Below are 11,131 nucleotides of genomic sequence, written 5' to 3' on the forward strand. Positions count from 1 at the left end.
CCTTGAAGATCGCAAAGTAGAAGCGTTTATCAAAGCGGTTGATGTAGTCGTACACCTTAACGATCCGTCCCGATCAAGTACCGAATGTACGGCACCTTCGCGTTCAGCACACGTTCAGCTCGACGACGTCCTCGCCTTCTTGATCCAGCAAGAGGGGCGAAGTAGTAGATGAGTTCCGGCAGCACGACAGCGTGGTGACGGTGTTGGTGAAGAACAATCTTCGCAAGGCTTCGCCTAAGCACTACGAAAACTATAACGGAGGATCAACTAGAGGGGACGGGGTTGCCGGCACACGGCTTGGTGTTTCTTGATGTGTCTTTGGTGCTAGCCCTGCCCCTCTATTTATATGTTGAGCCCTAGGGTCGAAACTTGTAGTAAAAGCCTCCTCCAAGTTGGTTTTGCCCGAAAGTCAAGAGTCCTTCTCGGACTCCAGGGCTAGACGCCAGGGTTCCCGACGTCTACCCCCTAGGCGCTAGGGTTCCTGTCATCTAGCCTCTGGTCTCCGCAAAACTTCCTTTTGCACTTTCCAAAAGCCTCATGGGCTTTTCACTTTAGCCCAAATAAAGTGTTCTCGTATCCAAACATTTCGGGAAACATCCGGAACCCCTTCCGGTGAATTCCGGAACCCTTTTGGAGACCAAACACTATTATCCCATATACCAAGCTTTATCTCCGGACCATTCCAGAGTTCCTCGTCATGTCCGTGATCTCGTCCGGGACTCCGAACAACATTCAGTCACCAACATACATAACTCATATAATACTATATCATCAACGAACGTTAAGCGTGCAAACCTTACGGGTTCGAGAACTATGTATGCATGACTGAGACACCTCTCTGGTCAATAACCAATAGCGGAACCTGGATGCCCATATTGGCTCCTACATATTCTATGAAGATCTTTATCGGTCGAACTGCATAACAACATACCTTGTTCCCTTTGTCATCGGTATGTTACTTGCCCGAGATTCGATCGTCAGTATCACTATACCTAGTTCAATCTCGTTACCGGCAAGTCCCTTTACTCGTTCCGTAATGCATCATCCCATAACTAACTCATTAGTTACGTTTCTTGCAAGGCTTATAGTGATGTGCATTACCGAGAGGGCCCAGAGATATCTCTCCGACAATCGGAGTGACAAATCCTAATCTCGATCTAAGCCAACTCAACAAGTACCATTGGAGACACCTGTAGAGCACCTTTGTAATCACCCAGTTACGTTGTGACGTTTGGTAGCACACAAAGTGTTCCTACGGTATTCGGGAATTGCATAATATCATGGTCATAGGAATATGTATAAGTCATGAAGAAAGCATTAGCAATATACTAAACGATCAAGTGCTAAGCTAATGGAATGGGTCATGTCAATCACATCATTCTCTAATGATGTGATCCCGTTAATCAAATGACAACTCTGTTTATGGCTAGGAAACTTAACCATCTTTGATTCAACGAGCTAGTCAAGTAGAGGCATACTAGTGACACTCTGTTTGTCTATGTATACACATGTACTAAGTTTCCGGTTAATACAATTCTAGCATGAATAATAAACATTTATCATGATATAAGGAAATATAAATAACAACTTTATTATTGCCTCTAGGGCATATTTCCTTCAGTCTCCCACTTGCACTCGAGTCAATAATCTAGATTACACAGTAATGATTCTAACACCCATGGAGTCTTGGTGCTGATCATGTTTTGCTCGTGAGAGAGGCTTAGTCAACGGGTCTGCAACATTCAAATCCCTATGTATCTTGCAAATCTCTATGTCTCCCTCCTTGACTTGATCGCGGATGGAATTGAAGCGTCTCTTGATGTGCTTGGTTCTCTTGTGAAATCTAGATTCCTTTGCCAAGGCAATTGCAACAGTATTGTCACAAAAGATTTTCATTGGACTAGATGCACTAGGTATGACACCTAGATCGGATATGAATTCCTTCATCCAGACTCCTTCATTTGCTTCTTCCGAAGCAGCTATGTACTCCGCTTCACACGTAGATCCCGCCACGATGCTTTGCTTAGAACTGCACCAACTGACAGCTCCACCGTTCAATATAAACATGTATCCGGTTTGTGACTTAGAGTCATCCGGATCAGTGTCAAAGCTTGCATCAACGTAACTATTTACGACGAGCTCTTTGTCACCTCCATAAACGAGAAACATATCCTTAGTCATTTTTAGGTATTTCAGGATGTTCTTGACCGCTGTCTAGTGTTCCACTCCTGGATTACTTTGGTACCTCCCTGCTAAACTGATAGCAAGGCACACATCAGGTCTGGTACACAGCATTGCATACATGATAGAGCCTATGGTTGAAGCATAGGGAACACCTTTCATTTTCTCTCTATCTTCTGCAGTGGTCGGGCATTGAGTCTGACTCAACTTCATACCTTGTAACACAGGCAAGAACCCTCTCTTTGCTTGATATATTTTGAACTTTTTCAAAACTTTATCAAGGTATGTGCTTTGTGAAAGTCCAATTAAGTGTCTTGATCTATCTCTATAGATCTTGATGCCCAATATATAAGCAGCTTCACCGAGGTCTTTCATTGAAAAACTCTTGTTTAAGTATCCTTTTATGCTATCCAGAAATTCTATGTCATTTCCAATTAACAATATGTCATCCACATATAATATTAGAAATGCTATAGAGCTCCCACTCACTTTCTTGTAAATACGGGCTTCTCCAAAAGTCCTTATAAAACCATATGCTTTGATCAAACTATCAAAATGTTTATTCCAACTCCGAGATGCTTGCATCAGTCCATAAATGGATCGGTGGAGCTTGCACGCTTTGTTAGCATCCTTTGAATCGATAAAACCTTCAGGTTGCATCATATACAACTCTTTTTCCAGAAATCCATTCAGGAATGTAGTCTTTACGTCCATTTGCCAAATTTCATAATCATAAAATGCAGCAATTGCTAACGTGATTCAGATGGATTTAAGCATCGCTACGGGTGAGAAGGTCCCATCGTAGTCAACTCCTTGAACTTGTCAAAAACCTTTCGCAACAAGTCGAACTTTGTAGACAGTAACATTACCGTCAGCGTCTGTCTTCTTCTTGAAGATCCATTTATTCTCGATGGCTTGCCGATCATCGGACAAGTCAACCAAAGTCCACACTTTGTTCTCATACATGGACCCCATCTCAGATTTCATGGTCTCAAGCCATTTCGCGGAATCTAGGCTCATCATCGCTTCATCATAGTTCATAGCTAGGTTCATCATGGTCAAGTAACATGACCTCTAGAACAGGATTACTATACCACTCTGGTGCGGATCTTTCTCTAATTGACCTACGAGGTTTGGTAGTAACTTGATCTGAAGTTACATGACCATCATCATTAGCTTCCTCACTAATTGGTGTAGGAGTCACAGGAACATATTTCTGTGATGAACTACTTTCCAATAAGGGAGCAGGTACAGTTACCTCATCAAGTTCTACTTTCCTCCTACTCACTTCTTTCGAGAGAAACTGCTTCTCTAGAAAGGATCCATTCTTAGCAACAAATGTCTTGCCTTAGGATCTGTGATAGAAGGTGTACCCAATAGTCTCCTTTGGGTATCCTATGAAGACACATTTCTCCGATTTGGGTTCGAGCTTATCAGGTTGAAGCTTTTTCACATAAGTATCGCAGCCCCAAACTTTAAGAAATGACAACTTTGGTTTCTTGCCAAACCATAGTTCATAAGGTGTTGTCTCAACAGATTTAGATGGTGCCCTATTTAACGTGAATGCAGCCGTCTCTAAAGCATAACCCCAAAACGATAGCGGTAAATCCGTAAGTGACATCATAGATTGCACCATATCTAGTAAAGTATGATTACGACGTTCAGACACACCAATACGCTGTGGTGTTCCGGGTGGCGTGAGTTGCGAAACTATTCTGCATTGTTTCAAATGAAGACCAAACTCGTAACTCAAATATTCTCCTCCACGATTAGTTCATAGAAACTTTATTTTCTTGTTACAATGATTTTCCACTTCACTCTAAAATTCTTTGAACTTTTCAAATGTTTCAGACTTATGCTTCATCAAGTAGATATACCCATATCTCCTCAAATCATCTGCGAAGGTGAGAAAATAACGATACCCGCCGTGAGCCTCAACATTCATTGGACCACATAGATCAGAATGTATGGTTTCCAACAAATCTGTTGCTCGCTCCATTGTTCCGGAGAACGGAGTTTTAGTCATCTTGCCCATGAGGCATGGTTCGCAAGTACCAAGTGATTCATAATCAAGTGATTCCAAAAGTCCATCAGAATGGCGTTTCTTCATGCCCTCTACACCAATATGACCCAAACGGCAGTGCCACAAATAAGTTGCACTATCATTATCAATTCTGCATCTTTTGGCTTCAATATTATGAATATGTGTGTCACTACTATCGAGATTCAACAAAAATAGACCACTCTTCATGGGTGCATGACCATAAAAGATATTAATCATATAAATAGAACAACCAGTATTCTATGATTTAAATGAATAACCGTCTCGCATCAAACAAGATCCAAATATAATGTTCATGTTTAACGCTGGCACCAAATAACAATTACTCAGGTCTAAAACTAACCCCGAAGGTAGATGTAGAGGTAGCGTGCCGACCGCGGTCACATCGACTTTGGAACCATTTCCCACGCGCATCGTCATCTCGTCCTTAGCCAATCTTCGCTTAATCCGTAGTCCCTGTTTCGAGTTGCAAATATTAGCAACATAACCAGTATCAAATACCCAGGTGCTACTGCAAGCATTAGTAAGGTACACATCAATAACATGTATATCACATATACCTTTGTTCACCTTGTCATCCTTCTTATCCGCCGAATACTTGGGGAAGTTCCGCTTCCAGTGACCAGCCCCTTTGAAGTAGAAGCACTCAGTCTCAGGCTTAGGTCCAGACTTGGGCTTCTTCACTTGAGCAGCAACTTACTTGCGGTTCTTCTTGAAGTTTTCCTTCTTCCCTTTACCTTTTTTTCTTGAAACTGGTGGTCTTGTTGACCATCAACACTTGATGCTCCTTCTTGATTTCTACCTCCGCAGCCTTTAGCATTGCGAAGAGCACGAGAATTGTCTTATCCATCCCTTGCATGTTATAGTTCATCACGAAGCTCTTGTAGCTTGGTGGCAGTGATTGAAGAATTCTGTCAATGACACTATCGTCAGGAAGATTAACTCTCAGTTGAATCAAGTGATTGTTATACCCAGAAATTTTGAGTATATGCTCACTGACAGAACTATTCTCCTCCATTTTGCAGCTGTAGAACTTATTGGGGACTTCATATCTCTCAATCCGGGCATTTGCTTGATAATATTAACTTCAACTCCTGGAACATCTCATATGCTCCATGGCGTTCAAAACATCGTTGAAGTCCCGGTTCTAAGTCGTAAAGCATGGCACACTGAACTATCGAGTAGTCATCAGCTTTGCTCTGCAAGACGTTCATATCATCTGGCGTTGCTCCTGCAGCGGGTTTGGCACCCAGTGTTTGGAACGCAGTAATTTCAAAAAAAATCCTACGCACACGCAAGATCATGGTGATGCATAGCAACGAGAGGGGAGAGTATGATCTACGTACCCTTGTAGATCGCAACGGAAGCGTTGACACAACGTATAGGAAGTAGTCGTACGTCTTCTTCCCGATCCGACCGATCCAAGCACCGTTACTCCGGCACCTCCGAGTTCTTAGCACATGTACAGCTCGATGACGCTCCCCGGGCTCCGATCCAGCAAAGCTTCGGGGATGAGTTCCGTCAGCACGACGGCGTGATGACGATGATGATGTTCTACCGACGTAGGGCTTCGCCTAAGCACTACAACGATATGATCGAGGTGGAATATGGTGGCAGGGGGCACCGCACACGGCTAAGAAACGATCACGAGGATCAACTTGTGTGTCCTAGGGTGCCTCCTGCCTCCGTATATAAAGGAGCCAAGGGGGAGGGGGCGGCCGGCCAAGGAGGGCGCGCCAGGAGAGTCCTACTCCCTCTGGGAGTAGGATCCCCCCCCCCAATCCTAGTTGGAATAGGAGTCCTTGAGGGGGGAAGAGAGAGAGGGGGCCGGCCACCTTGGGCTGCCCCTTTCTCCTTTCCACTAAAGCCCACTAAGGCCCATATAGCTCCCGGGGGGTTCCGTTAACCTCCCAGTACTCCGGTAAAATCCCGATTTCACCCGGAACATTTCCGATATCCAAACATAGGCTTCCAATATATCAATCTTTATGTCTCGACCATTTCGAGACTCCTCGTCATGTCCATGATCACATCCGGGACTCTGGACAACCTTCGGTACATCAAAATGCATAAACTCATAATAACTGTCATGGTAACGTTAAGCGTGCGGACCCTACGGTTCGAGAACAATGTAGACATGACCGAGACACGTCTCCGGTCAATACCCAATAGCGGGACCTGGATGCCCATATTGGCTCCTACATATTCTACGAAGATCTTTATTGGTTAGACCGCATAACAACATACGTTGTTCCCTTTGTCATCGGTATGTTACTTGCCCGAGATTCGATCGTCGGTATCCAATACCTAGTTCAATCTCGTTACCGGCAAGTCTCTTTACTCGTTCCGTAATACATCATCTTGCAACTAACTCATTAGTTGTAATGCTTGCAAGGCTTATGTGATGTGCATTACCGAGAGGGCCCCGAGATACCTCTCCGACAATCAGAGTGACAAATCCTAATCTCGAAATACGCCAACCCAGATATTCTGCGTGTGCAATACTAACTTGCAGCCGTTGTATGTGAACGTAGAGCTTATCACACCCGATCATAACGTGGTGTCTCGGCACGACGAACTTTCGCAATGGTGCATACTTAGGTAGAACACTTGTAGGTTGAAATTTAGTGAGAGATCATCTTATAATGCTACCGCCGAAATAAGAAAAATAAGATGCATAAAGGATAAACATCACATGCAATCAATATAAGTGATATGATATGGCCATCATCATCTTGTGCCTTTGATCTCCATCTCCAAAGCACCGTCATGATCACCATCGTCACCGGCGCGACACCTCGATCTCCATTGTAGCATCGTTGTCGTCTCACCAACTATTGTTTCTATGACTATCGCCACCGCTTAGTGATAAAGTAAAAAACAATTATAGGGCGACTGCATTGCATACAATAAAGCGACAACTATATGGCTCCTACCAGTTGCCGATAACTCCGTTACAAAACATGATCATCTCATACAATAAAATTTAGCATCATGTCTTGACCATACCACATCACAACATGCCATGCAAAAATAAGTTAGACGTCCTCTACTTTGCCGTTGCAAGTTTTACGTGGCTGCTACGGGCTGAGCAAGAACCGTTCTTACCTACGCATCAAAACCAATGATTTTTCGTCAAATATGTGTTGTTTTAACCTTCAACAAGGACCGGGCGTAGCCACACTCGATTCAACTAAAGTTGGAGAAACGGACACCCGCCAGCCACCTGTGTGCGAAGCACGTCGGTAGAACCAGTCTCGCGTAAACGTACGCGTAATGTCGGTCCGGGCCGCTTCATCCAACAATACCGCCGAATCAAATTATGACATGCTGGTAAGAAACATGACTATTATCGCCCACAACTCACTTGTGTTCTACTCGTGCATATAGCATCTACGCATAGACCTGGCTCGGATGCCACTGTTGGGGAACGCAGTATTTCAAAATTTTTACCTACGATCACGCAAGATCTATCTATGTGATGCATAGAAACGAGAGGGGGAGTGTATCTTCATACCCTTGAAGATCACAAAGCGGAAGCGTTTATCAACGCGGTTGATGTAGTCGTACACCTTCACCATCCGTCCCGAGCAAGTACCGAACATACGGAACCTCCGCGTTCAGCACACATTCAGTTCGATGACGTCCTCGCCTTCTTGATCCAGCAAGAGGGGTGAAGTAGTAGATGAGTTCTGGCAGCACGACGGCGTGGTAACGGTGTTGGTGAAGAACAATCTTCGCAGGGCTTTGCCTAAGCACTACGAAAACTACAATGGAGGATAAACTAGAGGGGACGGGGTTGCCGGCACACAGCTTGGTGTTTCTTATTGTGTCTTTGGTGCTAGCCCTGCCCCTCTATTTATATGTTGAGCCTAAGGTCGAAACTTGGAGTAAAAGCCTCCTCCAAGTCGGTTTTGCCCGAAAGGCAAGAGTCCTTCTCTGACTCCAGGGCTAGACGCCAGGGTTCCCGGCATCTACCCCCTAGACGCCAGGTTTCCTGGCATCTAGCCTCTGGTCTCCGCAAAACTTCCTTTTGCACTTTTCAAAAGCCTCATGGGCTTTCCCCTTTAGCCCAAATAAAGTGTTCTCGTATCCAAACATTTCGGGAAACATCCGGAACCCCTTCCGGTGAATTCCGGAACCCTTTCGGAGACCAAACACTATTATCCCATATATCAAACTATATCTCCGGACCATTCCAGAGTTCCTCGTCATGTCCGTGATCTCATCCGGGACTTCGAACAACATTCGGTCACCAACATACATAACTCATATAATATTATATCGTCAACGAACGTTAAGCGTGCGGACCCTACGGGTTCGAGAACTATGTAGACATGACCGAGACACCTCTCTGGTTAATAACTAATAGCGGAACCTGGATGCCCATATTGGCTCCTACATATTCTACAAAGATCTTTATCGGTCGAACCGCATAACAACATTCATTGTTCCCTTTGTCATCGGTATGTTACTTGCCCGAGATTCGATCATCGGTATCACTATACCTAGTTCAATCTCGTTACCGGCAAGTCTCTTTACTCGTTCCGTAATGCATCATCCCGTAAGTAACTCATTAGTTACGTTTCTTGCAAGGCTTATAGTGATGTGCATTACCGAGAGGGCCCAGAGATATCTCTCCGACAATCGGAGTGACAAATCCTAATCTCGATCTATGCCAACTCAACAAGTACCATCGGAGACACCTGTAGGGCACCTTTGTAATCACCCAGTTATGTTGTAACGTTTGGTAGCACACAAAGTGTTCCTCCAGTATTCTGGAGTTGCATAATCTCATAGTCATAGGAACATGTATAAGTCATGAAGAAAACAATAGCAATATACTAAACGATCAAGTGCTAACACTAGTAGAAAACCGGCCTTTTGTCCTGGTTCGTAAGGGCCTTTAGTCCCGGTTCCCGAACCGGGACTAAAGGGTCATTACTAATACCCTCACCCTTTAGTCCCGGTTCAAACCAGAACCGGGACAGATGGGCCTCCACGTGGCCTGTGCGCCGAGCCCAGGCAGGAGGGCCTTTGGTCCAGGTTGGTGGCACCAACCAGGACCAATAGACCTCCACGCGTCAGCATTTCTGTGGCTGGGGTTTTTGGTTTTTTTAAGGGGGGGGGGGTTGGGGTTTTTGGGGGGTTGATTTACGTATTTCATATATTGCGTTAGATAGCTAATTAATAGAGAGAAGTGTCCTCTCTTATGTCCATGCCTGGTCGACGCTACGTACTATACATACGTATAGAGAGGACTAGGCACGCTAACTAGCTAGTAAGAAAACGGAGGAAACAGAAGATCGTCATGAACATATATTCATACAGAGAGAAGTGATATTGACCACCTCTCCTTCTCCGAGAGATTGGTCGAACAACAAGTTCTCGTATATCTATCGTCCCACACTACCGGCTACATATATACAATAATTATCTTTTACAAATATAATCTCTTAAATTATGGACGCATGGTCCACATAGTATTCTCCGTCTTCAGCGATCATGTGGTCAAGAAAGAATGCTGCCAATTCCTCTTGAATTGCTCGCATGCGATCTAGTTCTAGGAGTTCATCCCGCTGTCGAAACATCTAATTTGAAGAAGGGGGTCAATACATATATATATATATATATATATATATATATGAATGAATGAAACTCAACACAAATGATGGTAATAAACAAAAATTGTGAATATTATTTCTTACGCACTTCATACTGTTTCTCAGAGTACCCGCCCCGCTCACAGGTCGTGTGGCGGATGGACTCGCAGACGTAGTATCCACAGAAATCATTCCCTTGTTCCTGCCACAACCACTTTACAAGAAATAGAGGTCAATCAAACAGATAAGCAAGAATGCCAAATGGTATTGATGAAACTAGTGCCTGAATCAATAGCTAGGAGACGCGCGGAACATGGTACTACAGTACTTACTTTCGGGTATCTAAATTCCAGCTCCTTCGGGAGTCCCGGGGATTTTGTGCGGAATTTTCTCCAAACACTGCCAGACAAAAGAAAACAATTACTTGATATCAGGAAATGAACAAATTTGCTGATATGGTGGATAATGATCGATTTAACTTACTTCTTGAGGATTTTAGTCATGTCCGCATACTCCTGGGGATCTTTTCGTCTCGAGTCCAAGACAGTTACTACTCCCTGCTCAAGCCTAATCTCCAGTAGAATATAGTGGAAACCGTGCACGCATGCATAACTCATCAATTACATTACTATAACTTGGACTAATATATAAGGGAAACCGAATATGCACAAGACAACACTCACTTGAAGTTGTAAGGAAAGAGTATTATATCTTTGTGTTCATTTATTTTGAATGATTGTAGCAAGTTGGCCTCGGTTTCCGCGGCATGATCTTTAACCTGAACTGCATCTATGAGATTTGTGTTAATGAACCCAATATCACCGATTTGTCTTTTCTTCAATTCGATGATCTTCAATCTGCATAATATAGTGAGGATAATTATAAATACATGCAATGAAAGAGCTGAGCTATATAGAGAGACTTAATGACAGAAGTAGTAGTACTTACAGATAGTAGCAGGTGACCGTTGCTTTATCGAGGGCCAATTGATTGAAAAACTGATAGAACTCCTCAAATGGAACATGCAACAGTTCAATTCCAACGAGGTCATGCTCCGGTTTAACTCTCATATACAAAGTATTCCTCCCCCTAGACTCTCTACAGATTTTCATGTACCAATCATGCAATCTTCGCATCATCGTTGTTAGAGATCTTTCATCTTTGACGAGAGGCTTCCCGTACTCGTATCTGTGTATCTGCACGTCCAGGAAATCATAATGTACATCGTCGGGCAGGTAATCGTTAGGATTGTTATAACCGGGCGCCATCCTCGGATCGATGCTAG

Source organism: Triticum aestivum, chromosome 7A, assembly GCF_018294505.1.
Source record: "Triticum aestivum cultivar Chinese Spring chromosome 7A, IWGSC CS RefSeq v2.1, whole genome shotgun sequence".
Taxonomy (NCBI): Eukaryota; Viridiplantae; Streptophyta; class Magnoliopsida; order Poales; family Poaceae; genus Triticum; species Triticum aestivum.